The 17892-nt window shown below is 47.0% G+C and overlaps 1 protein-coding gene across 4 annotated transcripts in view; it reads left to right on the plus strand.

Moving 5' to 3' along the window:
* The window catches only part of LOC140629090 (steryl-sulfatase-like), a 167930-nt gene that overhangs the window by 88031 nt on the left and 62007 nt on the right, over positions 1–17892 (plus strand). The gene's annotated exons all lie outside the window — the stretch shown is intronic.

The following is a 17892-nucleotide window of genomic DNA, read 5'->3' on the forward strand; positions in this document are numbered from 1 at the left end:
CCGAGGCGCCCTTCCCGCCTCCCCTGCACTCGGGCAGGTGGCCCTCGGGCCGCGGGCACCCGGACGCCACTGGGGCCTCGGCGCCCCTTCTCCTTCCTCCTGAGCACAGGACTCTCGTCCTGAAAAGCCTGCCGCCTTCTTCACGGGTGCTGGGAGGACGCCTTATTTAAAAAAAAAAAAAAAAAAAAAAATTTAAAAAGGGAAGTGTGCCCTCCACCTCGTGAGATCACCACCACCTCGCTGCCTTTGCTTTCTCGGCAGAGCCGGGCGGGGTCTACGCCGTCGCAGGCAGGGGAAGCCGGGGGCCCTGAACTCCGCACTCACTGCCCGGCCTTTCCGGTGACGCCGTCTCTGGTGCGGACGTCGCACAATCCCCGTGGTCACAACGGGACACAGTTGTCCAAATGCCACCAGTCAGCAGGCTGCTTAGGATTCCCACGTGTTTGTTTTCTTTCCCCCGTTTTTCCCTCCTTCTCTCATTGTTCCTCCTTCTCGTTGTGCACGGAACGGACAGCTCTGGACTCTTCCATGTAGATGTTTTCGAACTCCCTGCACATTGCCGAGGACTACAGCTTTGTGTTTCTTGGTGGTTTGTTTTTTGTTTTTTTGGGTTTTTTTGATCGGTTTGTTTTCAGCAGCACATTGAACGTGATGTCGGTTGCCTCCTGTGCCGATCACGAGAACAAGTCTTGGTTTGTCTTGTTTTGTTAAATCTCGGAAGGAGCACGGTCTTGAGAAACAAGAGGACCGGACCCTTCTAGCTGTCCATCTACAGTCTCTGGGAATTTGAGGGATGTCTTAACTTTCTAGGGTTCAGCTGTCTCCTCTTTACACGAGGAAACCAGAGCACGTCCTCAGTTGCTTCTCTGAGGGTCTGTGATCGTATAAAGTAACAGAGAGTCCGTAGGATGTGTGCTGAGACCCCGAAGCGGAACGAACACTGCCCTTTGTGAGATTTTCGAGACAAATCCATTGTCCTAGGGCTTTTCCACACGGCGGGACAAGCGTCACTTTTTTCATTGCTGCTTCTTTAAATGTTGCAGGTGAATCAGCTTGCACTTTGCACACGTTAGCCGTGTGAATCAGACTATTTCATCTCTTTGACGGCCGTTACGTGGCGAGGAATGGGTTTCTTACGCGACTCTAAGCCGTGTGTGGGCTAGCAGGTGAGCTCATGCTGCTTACCATCAAGTGGACTGATTTTTATCTCATTATAAGGCCACATCTGCATCCCCGGACTCATTAGGAAGTGTGACTTTCAGTGTTTCCCTAGTACTGGTGCCGTCTAGGAGGAAACAGAGAGTGTTTCGGTTTCTGAGATCTGCATGAGAACCTGACGTCACATTTGTAGATGATCCTGTTCTTTTCTTTTTGCCAAAGAGTGAAATCGTCCCGCTACGGCGTGAGTTGATTACTCGGGATGTCTTTGCCGTTTTACCAATCCAGTCCACACGAGTGTTTCGAGGAGCATTCCATCGTCCCGAGAAAAAAGCCTTTCCTTTTGATGCTGACGGGGCTGCAGCACTCTGAATAATTATGGAGTAAAATAAAATGGGAATATTTGCCTAAAGATGATGCATCCTGCATGAGAGCTCTATGAGAGAAGACCAGAAAGCTGCAGAGGGTGCACATCTGTCATCCAGAGCATTTTCTTCCAACATTTTTGGGTGCAGCCTAGCTGCATGGAGCCTCACCTTCTCCACTGCAGGGTTCTTTATACCTGGAAAGGCACATACACAACGAAAGCACCTTTATTACTTAATTACGCTCCATGGCAACTTGCACGCCGCCTCACCATGTTTATTGCCTTATTGTTAGCTGTGTGATGGTGCCGTGCTGCATGGTTATAGTCAGCGATGCACGTGAGCTCACAGATGCACTGCGAGGACCACAGAAGGGGCCCTGCCGAGATACCTGGTGGCTGGCTCACAGCCTGACCCTAGAATCCCTCTAAGTAACCCCAGGGGTGGCTGGCCTTCTGTAATCATCTCAGCTACGGCCTCCTCTGGGCGTGCTCTACACCCAGCCCTGGACTTGGCCCACGTGCCCTCCTTTGTGCCGTGGGCCGTCTGTGCACCACGAGGTAGGGTCATCATCCCCATTCTGCAGGTAAGGCAGGTGAGGGTTGGTGGAGACGAATACAGCTGCGTCAGCTGTATTAATTACAGAATTAATATGACAGATGAGCAGGAACCGGAATCCAGCAGAGCATGAAGTCCCTTGCACCTGGTTCCACTGCCTTCCCTGTAATGAGAAAGGCCGCCTCATAAGCACAGTAAATCACAGGGAAAGGGCGCATTCCTTCATTACTCACATTTATTGAATGCTATGTGCCTAATTTTTTTTTCCTTTTTTTTTTTTTTAAAGATTTTATTTATTTATTCATGAGACTCAGGGAGAGGCAGAGACACAGGCAGAGGGAGAAGCAGGCTCCATGCAGGGAGCCTGACGTGGGACTCGATCCCGGGTCTCCAGGATCACGCCCTGGGTGAAAGGCAGTGCTAAACCACTCAGCCACCTGGGCTGCCCATTTTTTTTCTTTCTTAGAGGGAGAGTGTAATAATGATAAGTCCCTTGACATAAGGGAAGTTAAAAGCCACTGAGGGATTTAACATTCCTCCAGGAGATCTTAAGATAACACAGAGTGGAAACTGATGAACGAGTTTCCCAACAAAGTTGTGGAGAAATTGCTTGAGAGTTTGGAGAGCAGAAGGGTAGGTGTATGGGGCCAGACCATCATCTCATTTCAGCAGGATACCCCCACAGTCGAATCCTGTGGGTCGTCAGGGCACCGTCGCAAAGCACAGTTTTTAATCTCAAGTAATTCTGAAGCTGCAGAGCTTTGGGGAGGGACAAATGGGCAAAATCACAGTGTGTTCACATGTGCGTCGAGTATCTTGGGGCTGTGCCATTGTAGCTGTTTCTCTTCCCCCAGAAATGGAGTGATATTTACTGGAGAGCTGTGAAGGGGAACGGGGCCTAGGGAGCCAGTAGAGGGACAGAGGTGGTTCCCGCCACTGGTTTCTTACCTGTGGCTTGTACCGTTCCAGATGACACCTCCAGTCTGTCGGGTGGGATTTGCATGCACTCAGCATTTATTTAGAGCCCTGTGCTATTAATAGAGGTACAGGACGGAATCATAAATCAGCACTGGCTCAAGATTCAACTAGCAAATTCTATATCCTACAAAGAGAAATGCACATTGAGAGCAATGAGGTGAACGCTAATATAATCCTCTGCCTTCCGGTCAAACCTTTCAATTAAAAAAAAAAAAATCCGTGCCACTTCAAGGGTTGGGATCCCGTGGCTTAGATGGGACTTTTTTTTTTCTTTTAAACAAAAAACGTGAGCCTTTTTCTTTAGTAGAAGAATTACCAACCATCCTGGTGGCATGGAGAAGTCTTCAGGAGTCACCTAGTTGCTCGGTCTCTGTGATGTGGTTCCCCTAGTGGCTGTGCCTGATACAGTGATCCTCAGTTTCCCCCTGCCTTGGCCTCTGTGGGGCTGAACACTGCCACCTTCTGTGGGTGCAGGGATGGAACACACAGACAATTGGAAGGACAAATATCAGACAGGTTCATACAAGACAAGGTGGGGGTATGGTACAGAGTGAATTCCTCTCTTCCATGCCTGATGTGTAGTTAAGCACGTGGCATGCACTATCGATGGCCACGCATCAAACCCATCGTCAGGAATGGAGGATACATTGCAAGATCTCATTTAGTGGATCAGGAAAGGGACAAGAACCTGAAGTCACGCAGTGAGGGCCCTTGGATGTCAGTCAACACCCCCTCAAACCTATGAAAGGATCCTAACCAGGGTTTGGCTTATTGGGCATGAGTCTCATGGATTATCCGTTTAAAAACGGACTCTTTCTCAGAGACTTGTGAGACTCTGAAATGCAGTGTGTAATGGATAACCCCTCACGTAGTAGGTCCGTTTAGCCGGGCCATAGTGCTCTGGTGGGGTTCACGTAGAAGACATTTGCTTCTAGGATGCTGCAGACCAGGAGCAGAGCAGGGGCTCAATAAGTCATATTTAGAGGCGAGATGATAGGGGTGAGGTGCGGAGAGTTGCAAGGCCCTATCCGAGGTGCTGAAACTGCTAGGGGAGGTGGATAATTGTCCACCTGTGGGATCTTACCTGCGGGTCACACTGCTTTGTGAGGATTTTGAAAGCGGTTGAGTAACTCATGACTCTAGGTTTTCTTGGATTGAAATCTGAGGTAAAAGTTCAGAAATGGGGACACCGGGTGGCTCAGTGGTTGGGCGCCTGCTTTCGGCTCAGGTCATGATTCCAGGATCCGGGATCGAGTCCCGCATCGGGCTCCCGGTGAGGAGCCTGCTTCTCCCTCTGCCTATATCTCTGCCTTTCTCTCTCACTCTGTGTCTCTCATGAATAAATAAATAAAACTTTATGAAAAAAGTTCAGAAGTGAGGTTCCATGCTTCTACTTCTCATCCACTGGCATCACAGGGTCTAAAAAATAAGTAATGGCAATTTTCTCTTTGTGATTCTTTTGTTGTCTAAGGAATGTAATCTGGGCCATAAGGCTGTGTATTTCCTCTGGGATTCAATACATCAGTTTTCTATCTTGAATTTTTAAATGCTCCTTTTCTTGATAAATGGGGCCTCCTCTAAAGCGTGAAAATAACATGTTCGCTTCTGATGCATACTGAAAATGGAATGGCCAGATAGAATGTTCGAGGGAAGGGCAAAATAGAAACAGTCCCCAAAAGGAAAGCAAAAGAACCCCTGGACTGAGAAGAGGAGAAGTGGGGGTATCAGAATTCAGGGGTAAAGAGCACTTCAAAACACAATCAGTTCCAGATAGGAAGACATGAAAAGACACAAGTCGATTTATAAACTTTAGGGTTGTAGGAGATTGCTGACCTAGCAATATTTGAGGAGCTTTGGGGTCAGTGAGGCTGGATATTACTTCGAGAAGCATGAAGGGACGTGGGCAGAGGGATGACTTATTGGACTGTGTCTGAGCTCTGTTCTGCTTGGAGGGAGACCAGGAGTCAGGTGTTGGCTCAGGATGTGGAATTGGGTGATTTTCAGTCCTATGCAGAGGCAGGGAGATGGATCATTGAATTGATTGATGATTGAAATTTTGTCCGGGAGTATCACAAAAGACAACTCGACATTGGAGTTTGGGGCATTAGGGAATGACCGCAGTATCTGACCACGGCAGGGTGGGGGCTGGTAGCTTGGGAGGTGATGGGTTGCAGGTCCAAACAAGATGGCAGGGAAGGTATTGGAAGCCTGGGAGGAGGTGAAAGCGTTTACATGGCCGAGGTAGCACCATGACGGGTGTGCGTACAAATGTGGAGTGCTTTTAGGTGTTTGGATAAAGGACAAGAAGTCAAGCCTCTTGTGTCAAGCACATCAAGGGACTGGAAAGCCACAGCACTCAGCTGGCTCCTTCATCGTGAGTGCACACACGTGAAAGACCCCAAGCTCCATTCCCCTATGGCTGGGATAGCTGATTAGCTTCATTCAATTTCAGAGTGGACGTTTATGGCTGGGCAGCACATGGGATGAGTGATGGTGTAGTTCATAGGGAGCGATCATGGACCACACATTCATTAACTGGGCCTCCAGTTTTATCAAACACCCAATGGAGACTTGAGAATTATTTCAAGAGTTGGTCACCAGCCAAAGTTCCAGGTTTTTAGTAGGTTTCAGGGAATAAGGGAGGTGGTCTTTGCACACTAAAGCATGCTGGCTTCCAGCTCTGCACAGCAGAGCCCCATCTGTCAGCTCCATGGCATGAAGGCAGGACTAAGAGGGAAATGCTAGTAATAGATGACTCATTGTCCCCTTGTAGTTGTGGTGCACATCACAGGGAACTGTGCTCAGGACAGTTCTACTCTGAGGCAGTGGGAAGCGGAACATGGAAGCATTTTGTCATAAAACTCTTAAACTTCTCAAGTAGAACAAGTATATCCTCCAGTCTTGTGCAGCCAAGATCGAATGTGTTGTGAATTTTTAAATGTGTTTTTAATTTGCATTGTGTTTAAAAGTGTGCTCTGTGGAGCTGAAATACAAATAAATGCAGCTAGGACTCAGTGGCTCTAGAATAGACAGAATGATGGAGAAGAACAGGAAGCCCAGAAAGAGACTCTCGTGTCAATATAAAGGTGGCCTTTCAAGGCAGACAACTAAGAATAGATGATACGTTAATTGCATTAGGATGATTAAACTTTTGGAGACATTATAATTACCTTACTGGTCCCTGGCACTGTGGAAAGTGTTTTGCATGCACTTAAAAGAGATAGTGATGGTGGTTGTAATGATGATGATGATGATGGTCATGGTAGTGATGGTGACGGTGATGATGGGAGGTGATGGTGATGATGAAGATGATGATGATAATGAGGATGATAGTGATGGTGATAGTGATGAAGGTGTTGATGATTTTGAAGAGGAGGATGGTGATGGTGATAAGGTGATGATTTTGAAGAAGATGAGGGAGATGAAACATTACTTGTTTCACAGAAGTAATGATGATAATGTTAATAATGACGGTGATGACAGTGACGATCATGATGAAGGTGATAATTTTGAATAAGATGAGGCTGATGGTGGTGATGATAATGATGGTGATGGTGATGATGACAGTGATGATGGTGGTGATGGTGGTGATGGCGATCATGATGAAGAACAGGCTGAGGGTGATGATGATGATGATGATTGAGGTGATGGTGATGATGAGGTTGGTGATGATGAGGTTGGTGATGATGGTGATGATTTTGCTGATGTTGCTGCTGGTGATGATGATGGGGTTGGTGATGATGGTGATGGTGGCGATGGTGATGGTAATAATGCTGATGGTGATGATGATGGGGTTGGTGATGAACATGACGATGCTGGTGATGATGGCGATGGTGATGGTGGTGAAGGTGATGGTGATAATGCTGATGGTGATGATGATGGGGTTGGTGATGATGGTTGTGGTGAAGAAAATGATGATGAATGAAAATGATGAAGATGATAATGATGAAAATAATGAAGATGAAGAGAAGAGAAAAGAAGTGATGGTAATACAGACAAGGAAGGCAGTTTCTTGAGGAGCTGTAGTTTAGGAAACTAGAGTGACTTACCCAAGCTCACTGAGGTGGCATATGACGCCTAGAATGTTAATCTTGTTCTGTGCTATGCTGCTATTCCCCATTCCTCTAAATGAATTCCGCACGCAGATTGAATTTGGAAAATTGACCCACAAAATAATACAAGAACGTATAATTGGACCTTATTTATCCAGTATATCCTTGAGCAAGCTCTTTCTAAGAAGCGAAGAAATAAGTAAGGAGAAGATTGTTAGATGTATATAAAATCTAAAATCTCCAGTTGTCAAAAAAGATAACTCAAAGTACCAGTGACAAACCACTTTAAAAGCACATGCACGGTTCACATAAAATAAAGAGAAAATCCCTTAGCTTAGAAGAAATTTATACAAAGAAATTGATTAAAAGAGAAATACTGGAAGAGGGACTTAGTTGTGCCAGTGTACTGTGTTGGTTCACTACTCAGTTGGTTGCATTGAGCATTATGATTTCTAAAATAATAATAATAATAACAGTAGTGATAATTTCTCTCCCCAGAAATCTTGCGTAACATGATGAGTGACACACGAAACCTGTTAAAATGATAGATGCCACATTATATTGATTGCTAAAAAGGGCAGAGATTTCTCTTGACTTTTTTTTTTTTTTAATTCAACAATAACAACGATCTGTTGCCCTTTATCCGGCAGGGTCAGCACATTTCCTTAAGCCCCTACTCGCAGGATGACCTGATGAAGAGGCTAAGTCTTCCCGGTCTCTTCCAAGTCGCTGCCACCAGCCGTACCTACCACCCGGTTAACTTACAAAGTATATTTTAAATATTCATCCAGCACTTGCTATTTCTGAATCCCAAGGCATCTATGACACAATTATTAAAACTCAACTCAAGCAACAAATTGGATTTTATTTTCACACTGGTGCTTCTCTTCATTGAAAATTCCCTTCTGGAATTTTTCAGAGGATTTGAAGTTGCTTGGGAGCCGTGTGTGTGTGTGTGTGTGTGTGTGTGTGTGTGTGTTTACATGGGGTCCTTTGGCATAATGTTTCTCCTAAATGGCGCACTTTTTTTGGCAGAGTTTCTAAAATCTGCTTAATTCAATAACTTAAGTGTGACGCTAATTCCCCAAAGTGGAAACTGATGTTTAAAAAACAAAAAAAATTAAAAAAAAAAAGGAACTCTCCCAGTGTTCCCACACTATCAAATCTTGGGTATATGCTGAGAGTTGGCACCTTGGCTTTGCATCAGCTAAAATACGACCTCTAGTCTTGTCTCCGCAAGCACTTCTCACCAAGATAATCATGACATAGAGCCTGGCACCCAGTATCTTCCTAGGGACTTTTGACAGGACTTGGTATTACACTACCTCTGCCTACTGGACAGATTTTTTTTATTCCAGCAGATCTAGGCAGGAGAGAAATGAAATAGTTCTCCTTTCCAGACCACTGTTTACCTGCATGCGACATACATAACGAGGTCGTTGGAACTTCAGGAAGACGTCTCAGAAGTGGAGAGAACCCATAAATTGTAAAGGGATGTCTAATACAGACCTACATATATATAATTTCTCTCTCCACGGTTGTCAGACTGATTTAATCAAAAGACAGTATAAAAAAAATCACATGTTTGATCTGCAAAGGTATACACGAGGCTTCAGGACACGTGCAAAACAATTCAGTAGGCCATGTCGGAGCACTTGTTGTAGACGTTCAAAACACAGGGCTTCCTCGAAACCGTGCGTGTGATGTTGTTCCTAGAATGTCCTTTTATTTAGGTTCATACAACTTCCAGCCTTGGAGAAAAAACAAGTGAATTTATGATAAATGAAAATAAGATCACCGGTGCCAAGATCTTCCATTATTGTCGTTTTCTGAGATGTATGTCTGAGGACCCCTTTGTGCGTCATGGTTTGGAGGACACAGCAGTCATGGGATGACACTGACCGACTTGGAGTCTTGCTTCCTCCCGTGCTTCCTCATCAGGGTGGTTTTCCGGCCATGCAGGGGCTATCCTGCATCCGGACACGCCAACAGCTGAGTCCTGGGTACACGTAGTTGAAGAGCAGAGCTTGGAGGTACCCATCCATCGACATCTCATCTTTGCAAGATGGCGTTGCCATCTGTATTTTTCGTTTAATTTGAAAGTTTTCCTCATTGTGTGTCATTGTTTTGCTAATTGCAAAGCAATCAGTCACGAGCAAAACCAAGGAACACAGACACAGGGGAGAGAAAGGAGGTGTCGCAAGTGACCCTACCCCCGATGGGCAGCCTCACTGATGACCTAAGACAAAGGTTTCATTGCCTCTGTGTTGCCAATATTATGTCATAATATTATGACGTGGTTTTTATTATTAAGAGTATTTTTTTTTTTGCAAACTCTGCACGCAGTTTTTGCAGTTTTCCTTGTTTCACAGAAGTAAATTCTGGGATATTTTTCAATTGTGGCATTTGGATTTCCACTTCATGTTTCTTAGACTTCAGCTTACTGAACCGTACCTCTGGGAGAGACTGCTCGGTTGCCACTGCGTCTTTGTTTTTCTGTTTCAAGCAGTGCTGCTTGAACAGGTGAATACTCTGAATTTGTGTGAACATACGTGAAAGAAATGTTTCCCAAAATTGAAATGTTGAATCAAAGGATCTTTAAAAATTAAGTATTAGTAAATATTTCCTAAAACATCTTATTTTCCCCCAGTACGGTGGGACATTCACTGATGATTTGTACGAATGCTAATTTTTTCACAACCTCAACAACTCTAGATATTATGATTCTGAAAAGATGTTTACTTTTATATTTCTCAGGTGAAACATGCTATTTCACTATTTCAGTTTTACTTCCTGTTGCACCTGCAGTTAAAACTATACATTTTCATCCAGTGTTGTGCTTTCTCTCTTTATTTTTGTATCCCTAGACTTCTTTTCTGTTGGATTGTCCATCTGTATTCTTATTGATTTAAATGGGCTCTTTACATATTAAGGATATTAATAGTTTGTTGTATATTACAGATAGTTTTCTTGTTTGTGTTTGTATTCTATTTATAGACTTTTTGTGGTAAATTTCTGCGGTCAGAAATTCCTTTGTGACTTTGGGGATTCATGATGTGCTTCGAAAAGGGTCTCTCCACCTACCAAATTGTGTGTGCCTTTTCTCTCGTGTTTCTTCCAAATATGTTTATAGTCTCCTGTTTTATAGTTAGATACTTAAATTATGGGAAGGAACGTGTTTGTGACCGTTGCCATTTGTTGTTACTATGGCTGTTGGTTTCGGGTAGGTGTAGTCCAGGGGTCATGTTCCACAGTGAGCAGCCCCAGATGACTCATCAGGCAAGGTCTACTCTGTGAGTGAGCACTGGTGATGGGTTCATACCTGTGTCATCACCCGTGGATGTGGTGCTAAAGCATATTAGGGCGTGCAGGGATGGCTGTCCACACCCCCAGCAACTACCTGTTCCTCTTGGGTGTTATTGTTCCTCATAGCCAGGGGCACAAAACCTTGAGACCACGTAGGGGAGAGGCTGTCTCCAAATGCCCCCAAAGGGACATTCCCGCTCTGCTCCCCAACCTCTTCCTGGGCAGCAAGGAGGGAGTCAGGTGGCTGATGCCAGGTGGCATCCTGACCTCATTGGCAATCCCACCTGCACCCCAAGTCTCCAGGTGTGCTTCTGGGATCTCTGCTCTGCTTCCCCTTGATGGTCTCGAATCTTATTTCTTCTGGATTTGTTGTTTCAATTTCAAAGAGAGTTAGGCATAGGGAGGGGGACAGAAATAGCATATGCCCACCTTGTTTCCAGGATATTCAACAAGCAGTGTTAAAGTTACATTTCAGGAACAGAACTCAGACCTGAGACCACGTCTCTATGCCCCATGTGGTCTTAACTGGAGAGGGTGGCCCCATGACATGTGGCTTGTGCATGTTGGCGGCAGTAGGGGTGCTGGGGAAGGGTGTAGACTTTGGGGCCAGATGCATGAGGTTCAGCTGCACTCCCAGCACCCCCCATCTTCCAAGCTGGGACAGGTCACCATTCTCACTGGGCCTATCTTTCCTCATCCATAAATGGGGGTCATACCATTGCCTGTGTCACTGGGCTGTCTTGGAGCATGCTCCCAGATGCATGAAGAGCTCCACAAAGCGTGCTGATATCGTGATGGCCACACACACACCTTCCACTGACTCACTGCTGTCATTATGTGTCTCTGCTTTGCCATTTCTCTCCGTATACTTCCCTGTGCTTGTTTGGTGGAGATGGGAAGCACGTGGCCATAGATGTCCAAACACAGTTTCATGGGTTAGCGTCTTGTGAGCTTTTGTTGCTTTGATATCTGTCCGTGAGAAAATGGACTGAATGGCCCCTTTCCATGGACTATCCTCTGAGATCATTGGCACATAAGTGTCTGCCTGCAATCTGTTGGGGCTGCATCTCCAAGAAGCCTTGTGGGGTGGGAAATCAGGTTTGCCCAGAGTCTGGGGGTTGCTACCCAGAGTCTGTGTGTGTTCTGAGCTGAGGGCCGGGCTCAGACACCGGAGCCGTGTCTCTCAACGTGGCGGCCGGAGCTCTATGTTGGAGACGATGATGGCTCAGGGCTCATCTGTTTGCTTAGGGTTGCAAGTATTTGGGAAGGAACATTTCTTTATGGCAGGACTCTGTACACCGTTTTATTTGCTCCCAAGCAATAGGAAAAAAAAAAAAAAAAGTAAAGGCAGATTATAAAGTAGCAGATTTCCAAAAATGACTCCTTCTCAATGCAAAAAAGATCCTGTCCACGGGGGACCGCAGACGCCGTCGATGCAAAGAATGGGAACAAATGTTTGTCATTTCTGGAGTTAACTGGGACCTCACATCCGATGTCATTCATTTAAGCTCACTAACAGCAGGGGCCCCCGTTGGCTTCTGACCTTTACCAGCTCCTGAAATCGTGAAGCAAATACCCGGTGACATTCACCTGTAAAGTCTCCGGTGAGTCGGTCGTGGCAAAGTGTAACTTCTGCACACGTTCACATCTCTGGTTCATAGCAAGTGGTTATCGAAAGAACACTGTTGTCATAATATTTTTTCATTCTGAAGTAAGACAATACTCGGGAGAGAACAAATATGACCAAATTACAGCATTTTAAGTATTTTAACTTTACGGAACGGAAGGTACAATTGCCTGTCAGATGCCTTTGTCGGCACGGCTGTATGTTTCCTGCCAAGTTTCATCAGTAACAACCGTCTCATAAATGCATTTATGCATCTGAATTTTAGCAAGTAAATAAGCCGTACTTTCAGCAGAAGAAAGCCTGCAGTCAATAAGCTTCTCTGACGGTCTGTGAAGCTTCAAGGACCGAGTTCGAGAAAAAAAAAAACATTTCACCTTGTTGACACGGGTTGACATTGTGGTTTTGTTTCATGCTGCCTGGCAGCCAAGCAAAGGAGAGAAAAGTCAGAGGACATTACGATGTATTTTGAAATGGAAGGAATTACCATATTCACAAAGAGGAGTGGACGCGTCCATCTCAGCAATGCTTCTTCATTTTATCCTCAGAGGTCTTCTGGGAGGGCATCCCGGGAGGGGGATGCTTCTCTGCAAAACCCAGGAGAGAGAGGAGCGAGTGTTGCTCGTACACTGTTGGCCAAGGAGGGGCTGCAGTCTAGGATTGGGAGAAGAGAAAGGGAATCCTTGACCACCACAGTATAAAGTAGGCTCAGGGTAGGACCCGTGCTTGAGCGTCTGCACTCATCTACACGTGGATTGGCACAAGCACGCCTGCACAGAAGTGTGAGCAGTATACTGCACACATACCGCCTGTCTCACCAAAAGCCAAGAAATCCCCTAGCTAGCTGTGGCTCCACAGGTGGGATCTCCTTGCTCTTGCCCACGGCTTTGTGTTTCATGACCTCACTCTGCATTTCATGCATGTGCCATGGTGACCGTCCCCAGAAAGCCATTTCCTGGAGTTGGGTCTTGCTTCTCCTGGAAGGAAGCATTTATCCCTCCCCCTGCAATTGCTTCAGAGTCCCACCTAAAGTATTTCTTAATGAGGAGGTGGGCTCTTCTTATTTTGCTGCTACCCGGGTCTCCGTGGCACTGGAAATGCAAGTCACTGGCCAGGGCCATCTCTTCTCAAGCTCAATGTTTGAAATGCCATTTGCCTGCTATTCGGTATGGGTTTGTCTTTCTGCTCTGAGAGCAACCATGGGAGAGGTCACAGGGCTTGCCCTTGTTTTAGGAGGAAGCATGACATCCAGGTCTGGGATGGTCAGCTCTGCAAATGCCATTGGCAAATGCATTTGCCCTGCAAATCCCATGGCTCTCTGGAGGTCAGCCCTGCAAATCCCATGGGCCCTGCAAATTCCATGGGCTCTCTGGAGGTCAGCCCTGCAAATCCCATGGGCCCTGCAAATTCCATGGGCTGTCTGGAGGTCAGCGCTGCAACTCCCGTGAGCCCTCTAAGGGTCAGCGCTGCAACTCCCGTGAGCCCTCTGGGGGTCAGCTCTGCAAATCCCATGAGCCCTCTGGAAGTCAGCCCTGCAACTCCCATGAGCTCTTTGGAGGTCAGCTCTGCAAATCCCATGGGCTCTCTCTGGAGGTCAGCCCTGCAAATCCCATGAGCCCTCTGGAGGTCAGCCCTGCAAATCCCATGGGCCCTCTGGAGGTCAGCCCTGCAAATCCCATGGGCTCTCTCTGGAGGTCAGCCCTGCAAATCCCATGAGCCCTCTGGAGGTCAGCCCTGCAAATCCCATGAGCCCTCTGGAGGTCAGCCCTGCAAATCCCATGGGCCGTCTGGAGGTCAGCCCTGCAAATCCCATGGGCTCTCTCTGGAGGTCAGCCCTGCAAATCCCATGAGCCCTCTGGAGGTCAGCCCTGTAAATCCCATGGGCCCTCTGGAGGTCAGCCCTGCAAATCCCATGGGCCCTCTGGAGGTCAGCCCTGCAAATCCCATGGGCCCTCTGGAGGTCAGCTCTGTAAGTCCCATGGGCCCTCTGGAGGTCAGCTCTGCCTGGCAGGATCAGACATCTGTGCCCTTGGGCAGCCTCTGGCTTTGGAGAGTGGAGCCCCTCATGCCCACTGGACATGAGCCCCTCAAGCATGACCATCAGGCTTCTTGCTCAGTAATTTTTAAAGAGTAAAGATTGGAATTCCTAACGCCGAGCCAATACGAGGACTCCTGTGTGGCTAAAGACACAGGCACCTTATGGCCACTGGGGACTTGAAGTCAGAACCCTGTAATCGTCCGGCCTCCCCTGTCTTGTATGGGTGACGCTATTAAAGTTACCTATTGTCTGTACCTCCATGACTCCAGCTGACCCATTTGCCCACCAGTTGGACACGCTGCACACTTGCTGTGGTCGGCCCTGGACTCTGCTCTCAGCTATCTTCCTTTTAATTGCTTTGCTCTTACAGAGTCACCCTTATCTTCAACAATGCATTTTTAATTGTCCCTTAAGCGGATCTTGATTTTATGTGTGTGCTGCAGGTGTGCACATCTGGAAAGCCTGATGTAAATCACTGTTTCAGAAAAATCCAGTGATGGGGCAGCAAGCGTAAAAGAAAAATGTGCACCGTGCATGTTTTCCCTTCTCTTTGGCTCCTATGTGAGTTTCCAGTAAAACCGAAATTGTGACAAAGTAGTCCGTTTTCTGCAAAAATGAGTTTTTGCATCCTTAGCCCGTAGGTGTAAAGACTACAGAGTAGGGGATGGAGAAGCATTAGTGGGGGGAGGTCACCAGAGCAGGAACAAGGCACGTCTGGTGATTCAAACAAACGTTTTGCTGTAATATTTAGTTGGAAATGCATTGTGTAGAATATTGATTCTGGTTCTCCAAATTAATTTAGTTCATAAATCATTAACCTCTGGGTTTCATAAACTCTGTAGCAGCGTTACCGTCTTTAGAGAGCCCAAAGCCTAATTTCACGTTCTCGGGCTTGGACGGATATTATGTTACCTTGAATTTACATCTCAAATTAAAATGAATCGATTGTAACGCTGTTTTATAAATCATTTTCATAAAGAAAATAACATCATCCATTATCAAGGAAATCAAGTCTCAATTAATTCAAACAGGATTAATAAAACATGTGGGTGCATTTTAATAAAACGAATGATAGCCACAACCACCAGCTGGCGAGTGAGAAACCTTGATCCGCCAACGGCAGCTAACCCGTGAAATCATTTGGTGATATTCTGGCCACTTACTGAAATGTTTTACGCGGATGGATGAGTTTGCTGGGAGGCATTTTTATGATGTGTCGTTTACAGGTGAGAAAGTGAGGTTCGGGGAGGTTGGGTGGCTTGGTGTGTGATTGCCAGCAGCCAGGGTGCCGCAGCCCCGCCACGGAGCCTGCAGGGAAAGGTACCGCTGAATTAGTCGGGCGGTGGACTGTGCGCTCCCCTCTACTGCACATGGTCCACGAGACAGGCCCGCGTGATGGTGTAACTTCCGGCTCCTTGATTCTAAGATGCCACCAAATCCCATGCTCCCGAGTCGGCCTCTGATACCATAAAGACATCTCTGTTCAAAATAAGACTCCAGATGCAGAAAACATGCAGCTGAATGTCGACGTGGACAGTACAGGAGTGTTGCGGGTGGTACTTGCTCTGCCTTCGGTTAACCGGTTTAACACATTTAATCTGCTCCTTAAATATTTCCTGGCAGGAAAAGAAGAGATGTATCAGGACTCAGGATGGTGAGTTAGAGCGGTGTTCAGACCTGATTGCGCTGAATACCAATGTGTGTATTTGAGAGCTGAGGTCAGGATTCGGGTCAGGAATACACCTGAACACCTGTTGCTTGTAGGTCAGGACCCCGTTAGGGCTCGTCCGAAGATCAGGTGCGATGGCCCCGCTGCAGGGGTCGATCCTTCGACCTGCTTGAATTAGTGGGATTAATGAATCAGATTCCGTGAAGTCATGAGTTTAGAGCACGGAGCCTGGTGCCTGGCACGCCCAAAGTGCTCCACGAATACTGCTTGCTATGATTATTATCATTTCCCAGATATGTCAAACATCTTTCTTGCAACGGGCATATGATGCCTCGTAGTCAACGCGACCTTCAGTTTGCCTGGGTGCAACTCCCCTGCAATGTCTGCGTGACTCTAGGGCGAAGCGTTGGTTTGACGGGGAGATAGATCTCAAGCTCTTAGGAATAGCTCACGGATGAGAAAAAGGTCTGTGATGGAAAAAAAAACATGAATTCACAGGATCTTGTGTATTCTCTCAATGTCATGATTGATGCTCTACCTCATATTCGAGATGATCCTCACAGCCCCCAGAAGAGCCCGTCTGCCCAGAGCCTCGGTAGGAACCATTGAGCTACCCCTAAGAGCTTGAGCTGGCCCCGTAAGGAGGTGCGTGGTGCAGTGTTAGCCCAGGAGGGCTTGAATCTCTGATTAACGTGCAGGATCAGTGAAAGGAAACATAATTTGTAATTTTGCACCTTCGTTTTTATAGATGGTGGAACCCAGTGTCACCTCCCCCCCCCCCAAAAAAAACACAAAACAACCAACCTACAACCTCGTGCTAAAATAAAAGTGAGTGTGGATGGTGTGGTTGAGCATCACAAATAAGAATTCTGAAAGGTTTAGTTTTCTTGAAACTTGTCCTTCAGCTCTGCAGGTTGTCTGCACACAGCCCAGCTCACAGAGGGATTTCAGGGCAGCGCCCCCTCTCGTGAGATTTTGCAGAAGTCCTGGCTGCTGTATTTCCAGAGCATTGTGTTGACTTTGATCCGAGGGCGGGCCATGGGGGCATCTGGGCAAGCTTGCACACCACGGCAAAGCCTGGGTGACCCCCCAGGGCAGGTTCAGCGGGTGGCCGGTGGCTGTTCAAAAGAGCAGAGGACTTCCCCAGAATCCCCAAACCTGATTTTGCAGCAGTCGGTAGAGTGCAGGCAGGACGATGGCATCGCTGGGTCAAGAGGGGCAAGGCCATGTGCTCACGTTGAGCGGAGCCCATCAGAGGCTGCCCGGGTCAGCCCATGCACCTGCGATGCGTAGCACCCTCATGGAGCAGTGACCTCAGGCGCTCACTCGGAGTGGCCTCCTCTGGGCTCACAGGCACGCCAGCCTTGGGTTTCCTCTCACAGACGTGCGTGACTCCACTGAACGGACGCAGTGACACCGTCGTCGTACGTGCCTGTGCCTCGTCGATGCAGCAGAACACCGGTGAGGTCTCTGAGAATGAGAACTGGCTGGAATCATCCAGATCATTTCCAGCAAATGCGATACCCTGGGGAAAAAAATTAAAAAATAAAAAAATAAAAGAAAACAAAACAGCAACACGGGTTATTATTAACCCGGGGAGATAGCGGAGTAGAACCGTGAAGGCACCCCAGATGGTGGGAGCAGATGCAGGTGCAGGGGATAAATCACACGTGACGACTGTGATGAGGGCAAGGACAGGTTTAATGGAGGGAATCACAACATTATCACAACAACCAGGTACAGCTCAAAATAAGGCTGCGTTTCCGGGAATCGGTGTGAGCTCAGGCAGGAAGTAACTGGAGCGAGAAGCGCCGGCAACGCGGACCGAGAAGGGGTCACCTGTGCAAAAGCGGCATTAAGATCCCAAGGCTTTTCCGTTTCTGAGCTGCCCTGATCATCCTGAGTCCACGTTATTAAGTTTATTTCCTGGGAGGAAAAGTCAGGTGTTAAATTGAAAATGTACCCAAATCTCATTCTTGTTGGCAGTTCTTGCAATCCCTGAAATGCTAAGCACGTCCTTTTATTATACATCGGCATTCATTTAACGTTCAGTCACACATGCACGTTCTTCTAAAAGTATGGTCTTCGGACAGGTGTCATTTAGGAGCGTTTTAGAAATTCCGAGTCCCACCGATATACTGAAT

This window comes from Canis lupus, chromosome Y (assembly GCF_048164855.1).
Source record: "Canis lupus baileyi chromosome Y, mCanLup2.hap1, whole genome shotgun sequence".
NCBI lineage: Eukaryota > Metazoa > Chordata > Mammalia > Carnivora > Canidae > Canis > Canis lupus.